The sequence below is a fragment of the Heterocephalus glaber genome, unplaced genomic scaffold (assembly GCF_053883595.1).
Source record: "Heterocephalus glaber isolate CG9 unplaced genomic scaffold, H.glaber_assembly_v1.0 deba00001593, whole genome shotgun sequence".
Taxonomy (NCBI): Eukaryota; Metazoa; Chordata; class Mammalia; order Rodentia; family Bathyergidae; genus Heterocephalus; species Heterocephalus glaber.
In genome coordinates, this window is record NW_028258368.1 from 5,926,835 (window position 1) to 5,950,203 (window position 23,369).

At 40.3% G+C, this 23,369-nt stretch overlaps 1 protein-coding gene and 1 pseudogene across 2 annotated transcripts in view; both read right to left on the bottom strand.

The window, feature by feature from the left end:
* The window catches only part of LOC147823330 (G2/mitotic-specific cyclin-B1 pseudogene), a 58,330-nt pseudogene extending 34,967 nt beyond the window's left edge, over positions 1-23,363 (bottom strand). Inside the window, exon 1 of the transcript XR_015444041.1 lies at positions 1-23,363. This exon is cut by the window's left edge and continues 34,967 nt beyond it. The product of XR_015444041.1 is annotated as a G2/mitotic-specific cyclin-B1 pseudogene (transcript).
* Positions 1-23,369, bottom strand: part of Ppp1r14c (protein phosphatase 1 regulatory inhibitor subunit 14C) — an 84,859-nt gene that overhangs the window by 61,106 nt on the left and 384 nt on the right. The window lies entirely within an intron of this gene.

A 23,369-nucleotide genomic window follows, 5' to 3' on the forward strand; every position in this document is an offset into this window, starting at 1 on the left:
GGGGATATCAAAAAATGGAAAGACATCCCCGCTCCTGGGCAGGAAGGATCAACATAGTGAAAATGGCCATACTTCCAAAATTGCTATATAGATTCAATGCAATCCCAATTGAAATCCCAGCAGCATACTTCATGGACCTTGAGAAAACAATCCAAACATTCATTTGGAACAAGAAGAGACCCAGAATAGCAAAAGCAATTCTAGGTAACAGAGACATGGCAGGGGGTATTACAATCCCCAACTTGAAACTATACTACAAAGCTACTGTGATAAAAAGAGCATGGTACTGGCAAAGAAGCAGACCTGAAGACCAGTGGAATAGATTAGAAGATGCAGAAACAATGCCAGACACACTCAGCCACCTCATCTTTGACAAAGGAGCCAAACACCCCCACTAGAGGAAAGATAGTCTCTTTAATAAATGGTGCTGGAGAAATTGGATTTCAACTTGCCAAAGACTAAAACTAGACCTATGTCTCTCACCATGCACTCAACTAAAATTGAAATAGAGTAAAGATCTAAATATAAAAACAGAAACCCTGAACCAGCTGGAACAGAGGTTAGGTAGAACTCTTAAAGACATTGGTGTAGGAGAAGACTTTATGAACAAAACCTCATTTGTCTGTGAACTGGCACAAACAATCAACAAGTGGGATTTCTTCTTACTAAAAAGCTTTTGCACAGCAAGAGGAACCACCAGCAGTGTGAAGAGACAACCCACAATGTGGGAAAAAATTTTCACCAGCTGTTCCTCAGACAAAGGTCTACTATCTCGAATCTATAAAGAACTTAAAAAAAAATCAGACCTCCCAAATTTGAAGACCCGGTCCAAAAGGGGCATCTGAAATGAACAGACATTTCTCACACAAAGAAGTAGAAATGGCAACTAAACATATAAAAAAATGTTCAACATCACTGGTCATTCTAGAGATGTAAATGAAAACAACACTGAGATTCCACCTCACTCCAGAATGAATGGCTGCTATCATGAAGTCAACCAATAACAAATGCTGGCAGGGGTGTGGAGAGAAAGGAACCCTTTTCCATGGCTGGTGGGAGTGTAGACTGGTGCAACCACTGTGGAAATCAGTATGGAGATACCTCAAAGAACTAGGACTGGAAGTCCCATGTGACCCACCTATTCCCCTGCTGGGTATCTTCCCCAAAGAATTAAAAGAATCATACCACAGTGATATATGTGCACCCATGTTCACAGCAGCACAATTTGTAATAGCCAAAACTTGGAAACAGCGCAAATGCCCATCAACTGGAGACTGGATAAAGAAAATGTGGTTTTTTTAATAAAATGGAGTATTACTCAGCCATAAAAAATGAGAAATTAGATATATTTATTGCTAAATGGATGCACATTGAGGCAATACTCTTAAGTGAAATAAATAGGACATACGTGTAAATACCGAATAGTTTCTCTAGTGTGGGAACCTGAAAGTGTAAATAAGGTTCAAAAGGTATAATAGATAATGTGAAATAGGAAGAAAAGGGGCAAAGTGGAGGGGGAAGTGGGAGGGGTAGGGGAAAGGAAAGAAGGTAATGGAATTAATATGAAAAAATGAAAAAAGGGAAACAAGGTCTTTGTAAATAGGGAGGGATGAAGGGGTTGACGGGAGGGCAGGGGAAGGGGAAAAATCAGAAACAAGAGAGATTATGTAAAGGTGTATATCTCCAATGATGAATGTCATTATATTGTACACCTAAAATGTACCAATGAAAGGAAATAAAAACATATTTATTGAAGTCTGAAATTTGGGAGGACATGCTATATTTTTAAGCAAAGTTCCTACTCTCTGGGGGCTTACAGAAAAATTAAGACTATAAGATGCACATGTGTACGAAACCACACCATAGGCGGCATATAGCAAGTGTATTAGCTAGCTTTCCCATCACTAAGATACACTAATTAACAGCTACAAATTATGAGAGGGGAGGTTCAATTTAGCTCTGTTTCAGGAGATTCAGTCCATGGATGGGTGGCTCCAAGGCAGGAACATCATGGTGTATGGGAATGAAGAACAAAGATGCTTAATTCAGGGCAGCCAGGAACCAAAGTAGGGGAACAGCTCCAGAGACGAGGGGGCCAGAGACTATATATATAGGACCCAAGGTGATACCTCCATGACCCACCCAGACACCCCAAAAATATGCTTTACTAGTCAACTCTTGAGCCAATCAAGTTGACAAAATTAAACTTAACCATCACAGCAAGTACCTGCTGAATGATGGTATCATATTTCCTGTTAGTTGATTTACAGACACTAAGAAGTACTAAGATAATTTTCTCACCACATGAAAAAATTATAGGTATGTAAGATAATAGATATCTCAGTTACTTTGATCTATTTATTTCCTAATCTACAGATATATCAAAGCATCATACTGTATACCCCAAATATATATATATATATATATATATATAAAATTTTGATAATTCAATAGCTTAATAAAACTGGGACGTGGAGAAGTGCTGAATAAACAAATTTATTTTAACCTAAAATTAAAGGCACCGGGGATATGGGGTGTGAGTTTGGCTTTGGAGGCTGGGAAGATTCTGAGAGGAGAGTTTGAGGAAGGAGGATGTTGGGAATGGTGTGAGTGGAAATCATGGGGCTATCTTAAATTTGAGATGAGAGAGTGGGGTGCATAACAACCTGAGGTGTGCAGTCAGAAATACCTCAGTGTTGACCTCTCACCTATTAGCTGGTGATCATGGGCCAGTTACTTAAACCTCTCTGGGCCTCAATCATTCCCAAGTTGCAGTCCCTGAAGACTGAATAAGATGATGCATATGATGAACACCCAGCAGGAACAAGGCATCATGAAGACCTAAGCAGTGTTCAAAAGACTCATCAGTCCACAGAAGAAGGCTGGAGTTGGAAAGTGACACAAGACAAGTTTGGAAGGTGAGAAGAGGGAATGTAGGGAGCTCAGATTTCACTTAGAGAGATTTGAGCTAGGGGAGAAGAGGCATTCTGTGATGGCTCACTTGACTACTCCGGATAGCTCCCAGGAAGTGGGAGAACCTAGATATGGGAGTCCAGAAAACATGGGACAGAGTCTACTTGTGGGTGTGAGGGGCTGGGCCTGGGCACTGTTCAGAGGAGTGGAAAAGAGGGTGGGTACAAGGAGCTGGATTAGGGGACTCAAAGAGAGGATGGAAAATCAGATGAGTTAAAAACAAACTCCAGTAGGGCTGAGGATTTAGCTCAGTGGCACTGTGCCTGCCTAGCAAGCGCAAGGTGCTGAGTTTGATCCCCAGTACAAAAAAAAAAAAAAAAAAAACTCTAGTAATCAATGTAGTCCTGGAAGACAAAAAGGATTAGTAGAAAAAATGGAGGAAAGGTGAATGAAGGATACAGCTTAGCTCTATGGGACTACCACTGATTTCTTAGTTTTAAATGTAGAAGGTTATACAAAATCTTAACATGAGAGGAAGCTGGGTGAAGGGTGCTTAGAAAAACTACTATTTTAGGAAATTTCTTGTAAATTTAAAATCATTTCAAAAGCCAAAGACAAAACCCTGCAGGATTTTTTGGGTGATTCATCACATCATGAAGAGAGGCGAAACCAGAGCAAGCCCCAGCTTGGAGTTGAGGTGACAGTTGATTGCCTTATAAGACAATATGGTGGATAGAAGGGTCAAAACTTGACGACAAGCACTGCCTTGTAACCATATCCAGCCAAGTGACTAATTCTGATGAAGCTGCCTCTTAAGGCACACGGAGTGGACAACTATTGTCTCCAGTTGCCAGACCCACACTCTTCGTCACAAGCCATTTCCCTGTCAGCCCTATCACAGCACCCCTCACATGTCCTGCTTCCTACTGCACAACTGCTCACCAGGAGAGATGGCAGATAGCATCTCCAAAGAACTTTATCTTCAGGCAAAGAAGCTTCTATTTTGAGGCCTATAATAAACCAAGGTTTCACAAGGAGTAAAAACAGCCATAACTTTGGCTCTCAAGAATCCACATGAAAAATAACCACACAACTAGTAAGTGGCAGAGCTGTGGTCTGGACTTCATCCTGCCTCAGACATCAGACCTTGCAGGGTCCAGGGGGTTCCCCCACACAATACAAGCTACAAAAGCGCTTCTCCCCCTGTCATGAACGAATCGACACGAGGGGTTAGAGAGATCTTTTAGAAAGCTGCCTAGTCTCACTGGCCCAAGAAAATTGAGTATTTCCTGTACATGATAACTTAAACCATTAGTTCTGAATGTCAAAGCACTGTATACTATACATATGTGATGTGTTTTATCACTGTTTGTGTATATTTGCTCTATGCATATATATATATATATATACACACCATGCAGTGAATATGTGTTATATTCATTATATAACCTATATAATGAATGTCCTTTAGAAGGCTGATGAATAAGTTAAATAAATTCTTCAAGAGAGAGGGAGGAGAGAGAGAACCTTGAACATGAACCACATAATAAGCACTAACAAACACTTGTTGATTTTACTTAATGGTATGGTTTTGTGGTCTTTGAATTAATCTCTACTTAAATAAAATATGTCTGGTGCTAAGTTACAAAATCAGGAACCAGAATGAAATTAGAGAGAAACAAGGGAAAGTGATTCAGCTCTGGTCCTGGTTTGCAGCCTGAAGAAGGCCCCTAGCTTTCCCATGTGTACGTCAGTCACAGTTCTGTGTTGGAACATGAGAGATCTGAGCAGCGGTGGCCCCAGAAGACCCATTTACCAGACTGTAGATGTGTCAGCTGGAGAAGTCAGAAGAGACCATCTCTAGGTCTCTTTTTAACTGTGAGCTCCTGGATTTGTCTTATGGAGTGGAGATAGTTGTTAGGCTCAAATAAAATTACAAATCATCCCTCAACTATGAGATATTAGGTATGTGTAACGGTGTGTAGGAGCAGGCTTGGACCAGCTCATGAGAGACAGCTGTTAGTATTTCCAAAATATTTTTGTAAGTATCTATGTGTGGCACATAATAATTATATACATCTTTGGGAATTAGTACATCTATATACCATATCTTGATCATTTCTTATCCAGTTCCCCTCACCCTGCCTTTGTCTCTCTTCCCCAGATCCCTCCCCTTCCTCATCTCCAAAAAAGTCTACCTCCTTATTTCCTACCACCTCTCATTTATTTGGCCCTTTAAATCATCTATATTTTGGTTTCTCATAGAAGAGAAACCATGTGATGTTTAAGCTTGTGTGTCTGGTTTACTTTACTTAATATTACAGTCTTAAGATCCATCCATTTTTCTACAAATGATTCAAATTTATCCTTCTTTATGGCTGAGTAATACTCCATTGTGTAGATATTCACCACATTTTCTTTATCCATTTATCTGTTGATGAACACCTAGACTTTCTCCATAATTTATTTAGTTATTGTCAATTGCAGTGCTGTAAATATGGTATGCGTGAGTCATTGTAACAGGACAACTTTAACTCTGTTGGGATGATACCCAGGAGAGGTATAGCTAGGCCAAATGGAATTTCTATTTTTAGTTTTTGGGAGAATTTCCATAGTGGTTATACTAGTTTACATTCCTACCAACAATATTGAAGGGTTCCTTTTTCCCTACAACCTCACCAACATTCACTGTTTTTTGAGTCCTTGATGACAGCCATTCTTGCTGGAGTAAGATGGAATCTCAGTGTTGCTTTGATTGCATTTCCCTAATCGCCAAAGACACTGAGCATTTTTTCATGTACATATTGGCCATTTGTGCTTCTTCTTTTGAGAAGTGTTTATGCATTTCAACTGGCCATTTTTTGATTGGATTTTTTTTAATTTTTAGAAATTTTATAATCTAACTGTTAAACACAGTTTAATCCTTGTTAATCCAAGGAATTTTAGGGAAGTGAAACTATTCTGTATGATATTATGAAGGTGGATACATTTTTCCAAACCCATAGGATGTACTGGATCAATACAACCAAAAGTAAACCCTAATGGAAGCTGTGCACTTTGAGTGACAATGATGTGTCAGTGTAGAGTCACCCATCATACCAAATGTACTACTCCAGTAGGGGATGTTAGTAGGCCGGGCAAAGATAGGCAAGTGTGAAAGCAGGAAGAAGATGAAAATTGTACCTTATCTCAATTTTGCAGTACATCTAAAGCTACTCTAAAAAACAAATTTTTAAATATTTTTTAAAATGTATTTTGACAAACTACGCTAAATAAAAGTGAACATTTATAGCAATAACAAATAATATATTACTTTTCTCCATAAAACTAGCATACTTAGAAACACACTTTGAATTCCTTACCATGTAAAAAGCATTCCTTACCATGACCTAGTCCAAGGTTCTGTCCTTGTAACTTCATCTCCTAATGCTCTTCTCCCTCATTTTATTAGAATATAAAATTTATAAGGAAAAAAGTGATTTCTGTCCTTTTTGTTGACTTTCGTATCACAGGTGCATCAAAGATATCTAGTACACCACAGAAGTGTAATGAATTTTTGTTGAATTCAATTCTCATCATCCATATTTTCTTATGCCTTCCTCTGTGGTTGATTATATTTCCCAAATCTGACCCTGACACTATTTCCCACTCCACTTCCCTTTCTCACGAGGGGGTTGACTTGACTTCCTTCCCACTACAAGGTAAAATCCATATTTCCTTTCCTTGAAATCTGGATAGAACTGGGAATAGCACAAAGGGGACACTATGCGACCTCTGAGGTGAAGTCACTAGAAACTATACAACTTCTTCCTGGTTTTCTTTAAATGTTCTCTTAGAACCCAGTCACCATAATGTCAGAAACTGAAGCAGCACACAGAAAGCCCATTTGTTGAGGAAGTGGCACAGTGGTCCACAGCCCCAGCAGTTCCCTGAATGTGTGAGGGAGGCATCCTGACAATGCTACAGCGATCAGCTGCTACCCAAATAATTCCTTGTGAGGCAGAAATGAATCTCCCCGCCACTAAATCCTACCCAAACAGCAGACTTGTAAACAAAATCTTCTGTCACTAAGATTTGAGGAAGTCGAGTACACTGTACTTTCAATCCCTTCCACACTCAGGTCTCATCTACCACTTCCAGTTTCATACCTAGAATTTTCTCCACTCCTACTCACTTGTCCTGTGTCTTCACTCTGTGCAGGTCTCTGATTACGAGACACCTTCTCTTTCAGAGACTGCGTTTAGTTGTATGCTACCAAAAACAATTTATTAACCACAGTTGTAAGAACCAAATATGGTTTTTCCTGTCAAATACAGAGAAATCCAAGACAGTCAGAAATGGACATTTGTTTAACATTTCAAATATGCCATGGTAGATTCTCTTTTTGTTGTTTTTAATTGTTTTGTTCCCCTCTTCTACTTCCTCTTCTGTAAGGAGGTCGGGAAAGGATGAAAGTTTCCATGTCAACAGATTCAGCTACCATTAAATTATTATTTAAAAACTCCATACAATGAATTCTATTATCACTATATTAGTGCAGATTTTTCATAAGGTCACCCCTAACTCTAATGAAAGATTATATATATTTTAAAAGAGTATAAAATATTATTAATAATTTTATATTGACTGTTTATGTTTAAAAGATAATATTTTGGATATACTGAGTTGAATAAGGTATAATAGCAACATTTTAGTACTTAATTATATTTAAAAAGTTGTTAAATATTCAAAACTCACCATTTTCTAATTACTTTATTACATTTTACAGCAATCTATGCTGTTGAATGCCTTGCATCTGTGTGGAGGAAACACGCTCACTGGTCCACAATCAGCAGCTTCACACTGGTGCCCTAAAATCAACCATGGGGAGAGGGCAGCACTCACACCAAGCAAACCAACGTGTGCTCCAAATCCAGGGATTTTTCTACCTGAGAACAGGTTGCTAAATGTTTACCAGCAACTCAGTGGATATAAGTGAACTTCAAAAACAAGGGCAACTGTATTGTACTGGGGAAGGGAATTTGGGGGGTTAAAAGGGAGAAGAGAAATGAGTAGAGACAGCAAGGGAGGAAAGAGTGGGGAGGGAAGGAAAGAGAGAGAAGCAGAGGAAAGGGAGCATGAGGAGGACAAAGAAAGAAGGGAGACAAAGAGAAAAGGGGAATTATTTTGTTTATTGAGTTATCCTGAGGGAAACAATGGTTCCATACAAGTATAAGCAAATTATTTCAGATAACAAATATTTAAACCCTTGGCCTGAGACTCTGTAAATGAATTACTCATGTACCTACTTTCTGCAGCAGAGGATTCCAACATAATCCAACATTTCCTTAGTGACTAGGTCACCTATGATCAGATGTCCCACTGCACAGCACTACAGTGACACCTTCCAGCTACTGCCATGCATGGAGCTCTTTTTGCCTTCTATAAAATGGCTCCAGTCTTCTGAGCTTTTTATAGATCCTGCCTCTTCCCCTGTTGTCAGCTGTCATGTCTAGATGTTTTCCCAGTGCTTACATCCAGCAGTCTCGTTTACTGCTTCCAAGTCACAGTGAACTGAGAAGCCAGAAAAACAAACCTGTTAGAATTGTGTCTAAAAAAGCAGTAAACATGCCCTCCATGCCTGCCTAAGGCTCTTGCCAAAGAACATGACAACTCCAGGATCTCTATGGGTTCTCAAAGTTATTCTTGCTTTCTTTCATGTTCTCTACTGTGTTCTAAACAATCAATGTTACAAAATTAGTGGCTTCTGGATAGGTGAGGTTTTACTAAGTATATAAAGTATTCAATGGGAACAAACTAAACAATAATGAAAGTGGAAATTACATTAACAAAATAAAAGAGAATCAATGTCCTGTCATGTAAGCCATAATCAATAGCACCAGATACCTTGTTCCCTTAGGAATCTATTTCTTTTCCGAGTATGACCCAGCTCTGTGGCTGCCTCTCCCAGTGTCCACAAGAGGCTCTGGAGAAGCTGCAACTGGCAAGCTGCAACAGGAAGTGCTGAGGGGAGGCAGACACCTTCCAAGAGCCCTGCTGAGGGCATCTACCCACTCCCTGCCACTCCTCCTTCATATATCTGGAAGGAGCATGGAGCAGAGAAGCCCTGGAACATGAACCCAGCACCTGGTGAGACTGAGCAATATGGCGGACATGAGAGCAGCTCTAAGGAACAGTTACCAGGAGCAACAGCAGCACTCAACCAATGGCCCACTTGCAGTGCAATCCGATATAATGCTTCCTAAGTACACACTAAAAACCAAAAATTGCATTTGTCTATGGCAATAAATTTTGAAAATGAGAATATTTAACTGCTTAATGAATTCACTGTATAAAACACTATGCTTTAAAAAAAAAAAACCTCTTTTCTTTGTTTGATTTTTAAATGGTCTGATAGAAAAACAAGACTCCAATTCTTAGCCTGCTGTCTGTTTACCCAGGTTGTCGCACATAAAATTTTAAATAACTATAATAGACAAAGCTATCTTAGAAATAAAAGAAAATTCCCAAAATTACTCTCCCTGTGTCAAGTGTTTTAACTTGTAAAGAAAGAACAAATGTTCTAAAATTAAAAATAGAAATCTGGAAGAAATGTTTTTATTTCAATTTAAGTTTATGCCTGGCCTAGAGTAGGCACATAATAAATACCTATCAGATGGCTAGATGGATGGTTGATTAGACACAGAACTAACTGGAAAGTCTGAGGTCAACTGACCTTTCTAAGACTTTGGCCAACAAGACTGGTTTTAAATTATATTTTGGGATCTCAAGGAATATAATTAACTACTCACATAAATTCTTCTCTAAAATGAAATTTGAGTGTCTTTTCTTTTAACTTAGTCCTTCTGACAAAGGACTTATACCCTAACAATAATTTAAGATCTGTCTATCAATCAGTGATATTTACTGACCATTTACAGTATGTGGGCCACTGAGCCATAGAGAGGAAGTTCAATAAACAAGGCAGAAAGTCTCCACCCAATATTAAAACCCACTCACTAGAATCTATCCAGATACACACATATAAGATAATCTGTCTTAGGCAATTCAGACTGCTGTAAGATAGGACAAAAATTTATTATTAAACAGCAGAAATTTATTTCTCATAGTTCTGGAAGCTGTAAGATTAAGGTATCAGCACAACCCGTGTCTGGTGAGGGCCCACTTTCTGGTTCTTAGGTGGTACTTTCTTCTTGCATCCTCTCATGATAGAAAGAGGGAGAGAGTTCTTTTATGGCTTCTAAGGACACTACCCCCATTCATTAATGTCCCACCTTCATGACCTGATCATTCCAAAGGTGCCACCTCTAAATACCATCACACTGGGAGTGAGACTTTCAACATATGAATGGGGGGACACAAACATTCAATCCCTCCATTTTATATGTTGAATAATATCACATGCACCACAACATCCCCTGATGTGTGACTACAATGCAATGGCAGCAGATGACCTTTTTCAATGCATGGTGCTGAATCAACTGGATGACCGAGAGGAAAAAAAGAAGCTTAATTCATTTATTATGCTACATACAAAAACATCTCATATGGCCACAGATCAAAATATAGTAGGTACAGTAAAACAATGAGGCTTAGAAAAGACAACACAGGAGGAAATTCTCATGACCTTGGAGCAGACAAGGATTTCTTAAACAAGATATAAAATGAATGAACCAACTATAAAGGAACAAACTGACAACTTGGACAATATAAAGAACTTGTGTTCACCAAAGTTACCACTGAAGGAGTGAAAAAGAACTCACAAAATCAAAGGGGATATTTACGACACATATTTCTGACAAAGGGCTTATACCTGAAATGTATAAAGATCAGGCCAGGATATACAGACAGACAACTCAAACCCAAAGTTGGCTTTTTGAAATGAGCATTTCACAGAGGATACTCAAATGGCCAATAAACATATGAGAAGGGGCTGAACTTCTAAGATACAGGAGAAGTAAGCCCTAGAGCAGGGGGAGGAGCTGAGCTCCTGCACAAAGTAAAGAATGATCTAATTGTCTTTCTAACTTTCTTTCTGTCCTGTGGACAGTGACACCATCCACACCAGAGACTGTCCTCCCCCTAACAATGAGGACATCCTAACTTCCAAAAGTGTCACCACTGCTTACTCTGAAAATGTAAAGAATCTAATGTGAACAAGTATAATGCTTTTTAAAATCATAATTATTTACAATTTTTAAAATTTAATGCCTGCCTTCCTCAAAAAGAAGAGATGGCAAAAGTGTCATCGGAGCTGTTCCAAAAATTGTAAAGCCCTCTACGGTAAGTGAGGACTTGTGTCCTGCTATGACTCAAATGTCCCTCTAAAACTCATGTTGAAATTTAACTGTCATTCTAACAGGATTCTGGGTCAGGGCCTTGAAGAGGTGACTAGGTCACAAGGCCTCTGCTCTCATGAATGAAATGATAACATTACACAGGAGTAGGTTAGCCAGCATCAGAGTGGTTTTCTGACAAAAATAGTGTGTATTTCAGCCCAATTTTTCACTCTTGTCCTGAGCATACTCATTTGCCCTTCCACCATGATGCAGTATGGAGGACTTTGCCATTTAAATGCCAGCACCAAGCTCTTGGAATGCTCAGCCTCCAGAATCTTGAACCAAATAAACTTCTATTGTTTGTAAATTACCCAGTCTTTGACATGCTATTATAGCAGCAGAAAATAGACTTAAAACATTCCCTTGTCTTGTCCATGACAACAAAAAAGAGTGGGATATGCATCGCTATTCCTCCTTAAAAATAACTTCAAAGTTCTTCTCTTATAAAAGAAATATAATTTATTGGACAAAACAGATAAAATAAAAATTATCCATAGTGGCACTAAAACAGCACTATTTATTTATTATGTATTGCTCCAGTAACTTTTCTAGGCACACATAAAAGAATAGTTTATGAAAAAAGATTTTTATTCGGGATGCAAGTTATCTATTATCACTATTATCTATTATTCAAATGTGATATAGTTCATGCTGTAAGAAGCTAATTCTCTTGAAGAATAGGAATCCAGTCGTCCAATAGGAAGATTTTTTTAATTGAGGCATTCATTAGCTATTCTATATTCTTAAAACCTGGTGTGTGACCAAAATTTGCAATGAAAGCAGAAACTCTAACACCCAAAAATTCAAAATAAAAAACCCTATCAAATAACACACTTTGAATATACGCATTAACAAGGCAGAATCAGTTATGGCAAAAGGATAGTAGATTTTGCTAATGGTTTTTCTGGGGATGGTTTTTAATATTATGAGTCCTCAAAACTTCCTTGAGCAGCCTAGATCATTTAAAGGAGGAAATTAAAGTCACCCAAGGATGACGGCATCAACCACTCTAGGAATAAAAGTGGATGGGAAGCAAGGTGGCCACTTTGTCCTTCCAAGAGACCTAACTCCTCACTCCAGGGGACGGAAGAGTTACTATTACAAGGCTATGGCCCCTGTGGGGCGTAAAGAACTGAGATAGTAATTAACAAGGATTTCTAAAATGAGGCAAGTTGTTTCCCACCACCAGTAACAATATTTAAGAACTTCCTGGTTGTGATTTTGTAAAGTGGGGCCAAGGGAAGAAGGTACTCACCAGCCTGGATTCCTGGAGAAGCAGGCTGTGGTTCGAGTCTAGCCCACCCCTCCTGTGCAGAGCAGTGCCTGGCACCCTTGGAGCCCACAGCCAGGTGGGTGGATGCCTTAGTTGTGATGAATCCCACGGTAGTAAATATTCTATATGTTATCTGAATATCATTCTTTGCCCTCCTTCACAGTTTATAGTAAGAGTTCAGTAATAAACTAGTCCCTAGTTTTGCTCTTATTTAAACAGAAGAGGTAGCTCAGCTTTGGCATTGTTCACTCATCATCTGAATATGGCCCACCATCCTTCCCTCTCAAAGTTTATCATGAGGACGTTGCAGATCTTTGAGACACGATCAGCAACTAAACACGTCAGAGTCTCAGGCTAGATTTGGTGAGGGCCTATTTATCTACATGCAGACAGGTTTTCATTAGCTAAACACCTATCCATACAAACTGCTTCTGACAAGTTACTAAATGCCGAACCCTTGAGGTTTGATGAAGAAATGGAACATTTTAGCCTAACAATAGGTACTTGTCTACCAGAGACAGTACATGTTGGTATTTTCTGAGTTGTAACATTTGTAAGGTGTTTTCACTGTAGCAAGCATAATCATGTTTTAGCACTAAATCAGTGACTCATCTTCTTTTGACTTGTCAGAGAGCTGCCACACCTCACTGCAAGCTTGAGAAAAGCCAGTTGACTAATTAGAAATGTTGTGTAGAGTATTTAATTCACAAGAAGGAGGCAGAAAAGCCATCCTTGCTAGTCTGAAAACTCAGCACTTCACCTCCTTGGCTTGAAACAGATTTGATTCCATTAATATTAGCAGAAATGAATGAAGCATCTATGTCGGTTGCACTAGCAACATAAAGAATATAAGAGAAAGATAAATCGCCTATCACGGCACCTTAAGACTGAGCAAAATCATCCTTTAACGTAAGCAAAACAAGTTGTTAAGGGCTTTTTACATAGCATTTAGAAACCTGACAGAGAAATAAGCAGCACAGTTTCTGTAATACAGGCTTGAGAGCTAATAGATTTGAATTTTTCTAAAGAAACTTCTGAAATGGCTCATCTAAGAAATAACAGAATCTTATCAGTGGTTCAAGTAAGACGAAGCATAATAAAAAGTGTATCAAGTCAATTAAATGGAAAAGACAGGCCCGGTAGATGAGTCAAACGTGGGAATACATGAGCTGGTTGGGGCATGAAGGTGACACTTGTGTCCAGTTTCCAGCAGCCACATCTTCCTGCTCTTCTTCCTCTTTTCACGAGTCTAAACCTGGGCATGTTCCAAGACCTCTATGAGCTCCCATTTCCATGTTTTTAAAATGGGGTGACAGCATACAATTTTTGTGGGGTTTGAATGAGATTACTTGATGATAGTTTATGATTCTATCATTATACAAAATAAACAAATATTATAAAATTTCTGCTCTCTACTTCCTACCAAAACTGCCCATGAAAAAAATTTTCATTTTTTCTACCCTGTCATGTCAGTTCTAAAACTAACTATACAGTGACATTCCAGGAATAAATTCCCCAGTGAAATTAATCTGTTTAATATGGATTTATTCATGCTCTTATTCAGGCTAATTTGTACATTTCACCTTTTAAAATTTTATTCCTTAAAGCTGCTGTGATTTTCTCTTTTTAATGCTCATTTGGTATCTCAACTCAAACTGCCCTCAAGTTAAAATAAATACTACCATTAGTTCATTGGGGGCTGACAAGATAAAGGACAAATAAGAATAGAGAAGGCCTCCTCAAACAGCCAATATTAGAAGCTATATGCCTAAAATTTTTAAATCAAATATCACACTTCTTCATAAAGGTTAACCCAATTAAATGCAAAAAGAAAAAAAAGATGAGTCTAAGTGTCTCCACTGTCAGATTTCAAATTTAATTAGAACTCCAATAGTTGAAGGAGGTTTTAGAGAAGGGGAAGGTGACTTTTAAAAAGGGTTCCCAGTCTTATCCTTGAACACTATTGGAGTCCTGTCACACAAGCCATCACACCCAGTGAGGGACAGCCTCACTCCCACCCTAGCTAGAAGTAGATGCATCAGTTGGATGGCCCTTTAGTGAACCCTCCCGTCTCAGCCTTGCCTTCAAAGGAAAAGATACTTCTATTTCTTTCTTTCAGTATCACCCTCTCTTTAATAAAACTACCTTTCTCTAATACATAACCAGCTTTTTCATAGCAGCTCTAAAGATTAGAGCTAAAGCCCCAGATCTCCCCCATGTTTTTCAGATATGGAAAGAAAACCGAACAATAAAGCCCTATGGGGCCAGGGATTTAGCTCAGCAGTTTCGCCGCCTGCTGCGCAAGCAAGCGCAAGGACCCGTTTGATCTCCGGTACCAAAAAAAAAAAAAAAGCCCTATGGTGCAAATGACTTGCCAAGGTCACCCAGCTGGTAAGCAGCAGCCAGGCAAGAACAGAGTTAACAGCGCAGGGCCCTTTTGGCTGCACGGTATGGGCAACAGCTGACACAATTTCATTTCACAGATGCCAACAAGGTTCCTCCAGAGCTCACAGTAGTATGTTTGCTCTGGCTTATTCATTTCTCAAGTTTGGCTGTTAAGAAGTTATTTTCTCTTACTTTAGACCTTACACTTTTGTTAAAATGAAAAATAAATTAGCTTTAGTCATTTACATTGTGTCAATGAATTTGTCATATCCTCTCCAAAAAACAGGCTTTGAATAAAAGAGGTACACAACCATACCCTCTAAATGAATGTATTAATAGATATACTAACACAACCATGAGCATAGACCCTGCACTTGGAGTGCTTTCAACCACACAGATTCCTCCTTTATTCTCCTATAACAGGAAGGGTTCCTTTACTTTTTCTATTTTTTCCTTTAGATAACTTAAAAGGATGCAGGCTTTTACTTCCTTTTCCTTCCCTAAGTCTCAGCTGAATGAATATATGAATGAATGAATGAATGAATGAATGAATGAATGAATGAAACTGCCCTCTATAGCTCATTACACATATTGCCCTAAGGAGTCTTTCAAAAAGGAAAAGCCATACATTGATCATTTTTCCCATACCATAAAACGATGCTTTAGAGACTAATTCACACCCTGGTCTCTCCTTTTTTCTAAGCTTTACTGCATGGAACAGATTTCCAAAAAGCCCATGCTGACTACGAAAAACCTGGTGAGAATTTATTGTTCTGAACTTTGAACCAGAGGCAGAAATCTGGGCTTTCACTCCTTGTTCTAGCAAGACTTGTGCAAGCCTGTCACTCTGAATCTTATCTGCAGATGGAAAAGCACTCACCACTTCATAGCACGAACAACCGTTTCCACTCCTAAAGAAATGAACAATTCCTGTGCGATATAGCAGTATTCTTGTACAAGAAGAAAACTTTAGAGAAATAAATGGCAGTAGTCTGTGACTGCTTCCTTTGAAGACTTTCATCACCCATGCATCTGTGCCTTATTTCATGACAACTTCCCTTTAACTCTCAGTTCAAAGAGCTGCTGGTTATAATTCATAACCATCAAAAAGAACGGTAACCAAGTTGACAATGAAAAAGTGAGTTTCAAGGCCGGCAGAGCCCAATTATATTAATGCAGTTAATTTGGGGTATGTATTTTTGGAATGTGATCACTAAACCCCAACACACTGCCAGTGACCTAAAGGACCAGTTTCTGTTTTACTCACTTGACAGTCAGATAGGGATTTTCTTGGTTGGCTCAGGCTGCCATAATAGAACACTACAGACTATGCTTAACAAACATTTATTTCCCACAGTACTACAGGCTGCAAGTCCAAGGTCAGGCTGCCAGTATCTGGGTTGCATATGGCCACCTTCTTGTGTGTCCTCCTACAGCAGGAAGAGAGCTGAGCTCTCTTCATCCCCTTATATAAGGGCACTAAACCCGTCATGGGAAGGTCTACACTCATGACTTCATCTACATTAATCTCTTCTCCAAAACCCCACTTCCATATGCCATCATCTGGGACATTAGAGTCTCAACCTATGAATTTGGGGGTACAGAAAGAGTCCACAGCAGAAACACCCTACAGCAACTAAGACAATGAGTCACCAGGACTGCAAAGAGGAGACAGGAGTACAGAGACGGGAGCCTAGGAAGGCTTGTCAGCCAGCCAGTGGGGACACAGATCATCACCTTTCTGGAGGAGACTCCACCCAGGCCAGCATGGAAACCAGGTGAGAGGCAGACAGATAAGAGGTGAGTTGCTGAAGAGAGACTTCTGGCCAAGTGGACACTGCTGACTCCTATCATGGTCTCAGTTGAAAACTCAAGAAGCAGACTGAGGTACTGAGAGGGAACAAATGACTCTAGAGCAGTGGTGGCAAACCTATGGCACTCGTACCACAGCAGGAAAACAGAGCCCTCTCTGTTGGCACACAAATCAAGTCACCCCAGCAGCTGAGCATCAGATAACAGTTGTTTTTTCTAAACTAAAACCTCAGTATTCAGGTTTAATTGCAGTGTTGGCACTTTGCGATAAATAAGTGGGTTTTGGGTTGTAGTTTGGGCACTTGGTCTCTAAAAGATTTACCATCACTGCTCTAGAGGGGTGGACAGGGCAGACCCCAGGGCCCTGGTAGCCAGCTACGATGCACACTCTTTCCTCAAGGCTGGGAAGATCAATAAGACCCCATTTAGAGTTTAAAAACCATTCAGGCAGCTGCATGTGGAGGTGGATTTCCTGGTGCACCGTGACAAGGGGAAGCCAGAGGGGAGGGCAGAGGAGGTCCTAACCCAAGAACCAGGGTGTGTGGCCTCTGCCCAGAGCCAGTGCTCAGGCTCTCTTGTCCCCTGCCATCATCAGCTACTCTCCACAGTTACTACAAGGGTTAAATGAGAGTTCAGGAAGGCAGAGCATGCAGTTAGAACTTAATACATGCAGTCGTCAAGAGCAATGGTACCATTGTGGCCAAGAGACCATGGAATCAGTGTAACCTTGGACAAGGACCAGCAACAACAACTCAGATTTCAGCTTCTTCGTCTACAAAATGAAGAAATGAAGATAACGACAATCATTTCAGAGTTATTGTGAGGATTGATGGCACAAGATAGAATGGATAAATCATTTGACCTTCGCCTGAGAGGTAAATTTGTCACAGAAGTAGCAGTAACAGCAATAATAGAGACTACTAGTCACACTAGCAATTTGAAGGAAACTAGACTCATGTGGCCATTCCTGAAATCCAGGCAAGAGACTCCAAGGGGCTGGACTAAAGGAGTGGCTGGAAGAAGTCAAGGAATCAGACTGCAGAGCTCTAAGGAGCAAGCATAAACAAGACTTCATGACTACCGGGTGTAGCATGCAAGGGTGAGGCAAGAGATAAGAATGTCATATAATCTTTTGCTGAAGCAACTGTGAACAGCAGCACATGCCACACACAGAGGGAACTGAGGAAGAAGAGCAGGTTTGCAGAGAAGACCCTCATTCTCAGACCATTCTCTGACTTGGGGCTTCTAGCAGAGTCATCCATTTTTCAATGCACTCTGCGTATGTCTGGCACCCAGAAAACACACTAAACTAAAAATACAGATTTACAAGTTGTCAGCAGATGGACATCAAATGATGCCATGGGAATGCCTTCATATAACGCAGAAGGAGCACTTAAAGGGAAAGAACCAGAGAAAACAGGTAAGTGGGAGCCTGAAGACACATCCAGGGAGCCCTTAGCCTTGATGAAGCAGGCAAACAAAACAAAATAAAACAGATGCTGGTGAGCAGGCAGAACAAAAGGACAAGAGCCAGGAGATAGGCCTGCTTCAGGAGCCAAGGGACAGGCACTTTAGAAGGCAACTGTGAGCTGCCTTGTGCTAAAGGAGGTCAGGTCAGAGATTGAGAAACAAGGTCCTCAGGTCAGCCACAGTGGGAGCTGACATCAAGTATGGGTGATTAAAAAAGGTGGGTGTAGGGCCAGGGATTTAGCTCAGCGGTTTCACCACCTGCTGCGCAAGCGCAAGGACCCAAGTTCGATCCCTGGTACCAAAAAAAAAAAAAAAAAAGATGGGGGTCTTGAATGGAGAGAGATCTTCTGGAAAAATAGATAGTAAGGGAAGGTGAAAGGGGTGGCAGCTAGGGGTGCATGATAGAGGAAGAGAAGTATGTTATGGTAGTGAACGGTGGTAGTTGTGGTTCCTCACATATATGTTGAATTGAAATCTCTGTAGAATGGGAGGTTGAAAATACAGCCAAGAAGGAGTGTAATCAATGGAAGAAAGTGGCTGAAGAGAGGCTGGGCTGGCTTGGATGGGAAGAGGCTGTGTGGCTACCAGCTAAGAGAACACCAGCTGAGAGGAGGGGAGACAACAGAAAAGTGCCTCAAAAAGACAGGTGAAGGTTTGAGATAGCCCACGACAGGAAACAAGGCCAGAAAGAGGGTCGTCACTTATTGACTGTAGCTAATAAACAACAAAATATAGTCATGCATGCAAAGCACAGACCACCTGGAAAAGAGACCTCAGGAGAGCTCGGGGCTAAGCAAGACTGTGTCACCAAGCTGGCAGGAAGACAGAAAACACCAGAAGCAAACAGGCAGAGATGAGCATGGCAGGCAGAACTAGAGTAACAGAAGCACCACAGGCCAAAGGCAAAGAGGGTGGTCAGGGGACTCGAGAAGGACTGGATTTCCAAAAGCATTCTCTCAAACGAAAATGAAAAACAAATTAGCTACCACTGCCACCTTTAAACTCCTGTTTGGAGCAGTGAAGGTATATTTTTCAACATTGCTGAAATGAAACAGTAATGATGCAAAAGTATGATATGGGTTATAATAACGAAACAACAGACTGATTTTTCCCTAACCATGCTATGGCAAAGAAACATCACCAACTAATTTAGATAGGAAAATAGCAATGACATTGAAAACATTTTCTGAAGACATCCTTTTTCATTCAGCCAAACAAATCAAAGGTTGAAGAACTGTGCTTTATCAGAGCTCATACAATAAAAATTAAAAGGCTTCCTGCCTTCAAATTGTTAAATACAATGAAACATTTAAGGAAAGGAAGGCTCTAGGAAAAGGGGAAACAATTTAGACACTATTTGGCCAAGTTCAAGTCATCATTTTTGTCACCATCAAAAACTCAAAATTAACATTGTTTTATAAGATAGGCATGTGAAGAGTCAGGAAAGAATGAGAGGTGTAGTAAATCTCTTTTTAAAAACCTGACATATGAAGCAAAATGAAGATCTCGCAAATGGACAGTCAGGATAATACAGCAATTACCCTGGCCACCTGGCCGTTTATAGTGAAGCCTATACTAGCATTTCAATACTAGGAGCTTAGCAACATGCTTTAATTTCCAAAGGAAACCAAACTGTAAAACTGGAAATACAGATGTTATCTTGATGCTGGGCAAGACTGAAAAAAATTGATATGACTTAGCTAGTAAATCATCTTGCAATACTTGTCAGAGTAGACATTATGCCAGATTTAAAATGCTCTTAAGAAACTGTCAGGGTTTGGAAGAGATACGAAAAAGTCTTAAAACAGAAATCATGACATATGGATACAGATTGAACCTTACAGTTCCATTACAACCAAATTTCTACCTAAAAAATGTAACTATCTGTACAAGCTTTCCCACAAGAAGATGAAATGAAAAAGAACTATGAATACATATTTTATAATTTAATAAAAACATTTATCTGTGTGTCCAAAAGGCTGTATAATGTGGTAATCAACAGTATCACCCTTGGAGTAGATAAGAGGGGTCACAGCCTGGGCTCTACTCCTGCCACACCCTGTCTTCCTGAAGACTTTCTGGGACCAAGTGGACCTAACGACCTGGAACCAGTGTCCCTCCACCTGGTTTTAAACTGTGCTGCAGGTCCCCAGAATTCCCTCATCAGATACCACACACTTCCAAGACATGAACACGATTCTCCCAGATCTGGTGTGAGCCAGAGGTGTGGTCAAAAGGTGCAGAAAATACATACAAAGATTTGCCGTGCCAAGTGGACACAACAGCCTCCAACAGGTGGGAATGTACCTGGAGTGGGAACCAAAAGGAAAACACTTGTGCCGGGGCACATTCACCCAGCTGCCTTCCAGCTCACAGCTCCGAGAATGTGGAGAACTCAAAGCTCAAACCTAACCTTCAAGTTCACTTGTAGATATAGTTATCAAGGTAGGTGAATTAAACAAATTTATATAAATCCCAGTGAGCTTATTTCATTAAGTTTGAAGAACTGAGACAGATGTTATATTGGCCTTCTTTTGTGGTCTTGTGAGGGACCCTTCAATGTTACATCCAGGCCTGGTAGTTACATAGTAGACTCAAGAGTCACACTGCTTGGGTGCATATCCCACCACAACTTACTCCCCAGCTATGTAAGCTTGGGAAAGTCTCTTATACCTCTCTAAATCTCAGCCTACTCTTTTGCAAAACAAACAAACAAAAATATGAAAGCACCAGAGTGCAAAGAACAATACACACAGTCCTCCATGATTGTTGTTTATAGCATTATTCTCCAAACAAAACTGATTGACCACTTCAAACTTCTAGACAGAACCAGCCAGGTCTATATATTTCTTCTTTCCCATTCCTTTCTAAGTTTAAGTATCTTGCTTTATACCACTCCAAAAGAAAGTTATTTTCTCTTCTGAAAAGGTCAAGTCATTTAACTGCTGCCGTGTCTGGCACAAGTTCTTCTGAAACTTAAGTATGTATTCACCTTGTACCGCAACACAGCAGACAACTCAGGCCTTTGGTGAGTGTGAAGTTGAAGTCTGGAAATTGGCTTTCTGCATCAATTTCATGCAATAAGGATTTGAAAATACTATCAATTTAAAATATAAAAGGATACTTCTTGATTTTCATGTTCATGTGATTAAGACCTATAAACTAGAGTAAATCCTTCTCAACTCGGAAACCAGAGGCTGAAATACTCAAGGCAGTCAGCAAAGAAAGGCAACCAAAAGACAGAACTCAAAGCCAAACTACTCCCCTATCAGTGGAGAAATAGATGCGAAGAAAGAATCTTTATTTGGCTTCTTATTAGCCCACATGTTTATTATTAATGAGGCATACCAAGAACTTAGTAACTGCAACAAACTGCCAACAACTTTCTCAATGATTTCTCCCCCTTTGGCCTTCAATAACTGAAAAAGCAACTTGAAGAGAAATACTGGCCACCTTTAAGTTCATATAGAGCATTTGTATTATTTCACCACAAGCACTCAGCTGTTTGCTACAAATTGAAGGTCTAAAACTTGAGAAGAAAAAGTAATAGGAAAAGATTCAAGGTCATATTTGTTATATATATGGATCGATATGTTCAATACAGTGAACACTCCAAGCTCCATTTCCTCCCAGTTATTCTGAAGAATTTTTAAGATACACAACTTGACCTACTAAGCAGAACTCTTTCTAGTCTCCCACGCTATATCTAATGAAGCATTGTTAATTTCAACTATAGTTTCTCTCCAAACCCAAAATGGAGTATGAAGGCCAGTAGGAAATAAATGAAAATTAACTGGATTCTACAGAAACAGGACTGAGCACATCCAGGCATCCAACAGGAATTCCATCTAAATCAAATACATTGTTTCTTTAGAGAGTTTTGCCAACTTCCTATTTTAAAAAATCCCATGAACACTTCCTATTTTTGCCAGTTTTACTTATGCAATTAAACTGGCATTTTGCAAGAGCTGGCTAGAGAAACAATATATTTTTTACAAGCTCATTAGTTTACAGTCAAGCTCCATTATATCATAATCATTCATTTGGAGTCAGCAATGAGAATGTAATGAAAATATGTATTCACCATAGGCCATAAAATGTGTGAGGTACAGAATCCCTCAAATCAGTGGTAAAGCCAGTGAGTTCATCTGGCTTTCATTGTTTCTGAAAAGCATTAACAGTTGTATGGACACAAATCTAGCTTTAACTTAGAAGCTGTATACTTAATTATCAATCTCCATGCTTCCATTCTTTCCAAACTCCACTCCCCTAAGAGAAGTAGAATCACTGTTGTTAAAGACTCTCATGGGAGATCATATGGCTTAGATGATTTTTCTAGCATATGTTTGTAACAACGTTGTTTAAATATTTCTCCTCATATTACGTGTTGTATAGACCTGTGTCAGGTCAGACCTGTATATTGCCTTAATCCCTGAACTATGGGAAGCCACATAGCTCTGCACAGGGGAACTGGGCCCCAAGAGTTGGGAGAACCTAGGCACCCCGAAAACCATCTGCCTAAGCACCCTTCGAGGTGGTCCAAGGGTCTCATTCTGCATCCATGTATGGGAGTAACCGAGCTTGGGGAGCCAAAAATAATGCTGCTTCAACAAAGCCCAATATGTGCAGCTTTGGAAACGCAAGAACGAATTATGCAGACATGCATGTGGGGCTGGCAGGAAAAGGGAAAGCGTTCATGTTAGGATGCTAATGTAGAATTTTAGGAACAGAAGGGGCATGGGGCTCTGAGATCCCCGGAGCCTCTCTTCTTGTTAAGCAGCCTGAGGTCCCCATTCCCTCTCCACGAAAACCGGGGCTGCCCTGATCCTAGGAGTGGGTGCTTTTCCTCCTTCCTGGCTGCGTTTTCCCAGACCCGCTTGGGAGCCGCTGGAGTGAGACCCTCAGCGATCTGCCCAGAGCTCGGCGGAAAGCAAGGAGCTTTGCAGGAAGCAACACCCCCACCTCCGCCGCAGAGACCCCAGCTCTCCCAGCGCCCGGGAGCTGAACCCAGGAGGCAGCATCCCAACCGCAGGCGGCGCCTGGCGCCCGAGGGCGCCCGGGGAGAGCAGGCGATCCCTGGAGCTAGCGGTGCGCACGGGGGAGGTGGAGCCGGAGGATTCCCTTGCAGGGTCAGAGCGCAGGGGGGTCCCGACCCTTCAGGCCTTGCGCCCAGGTAC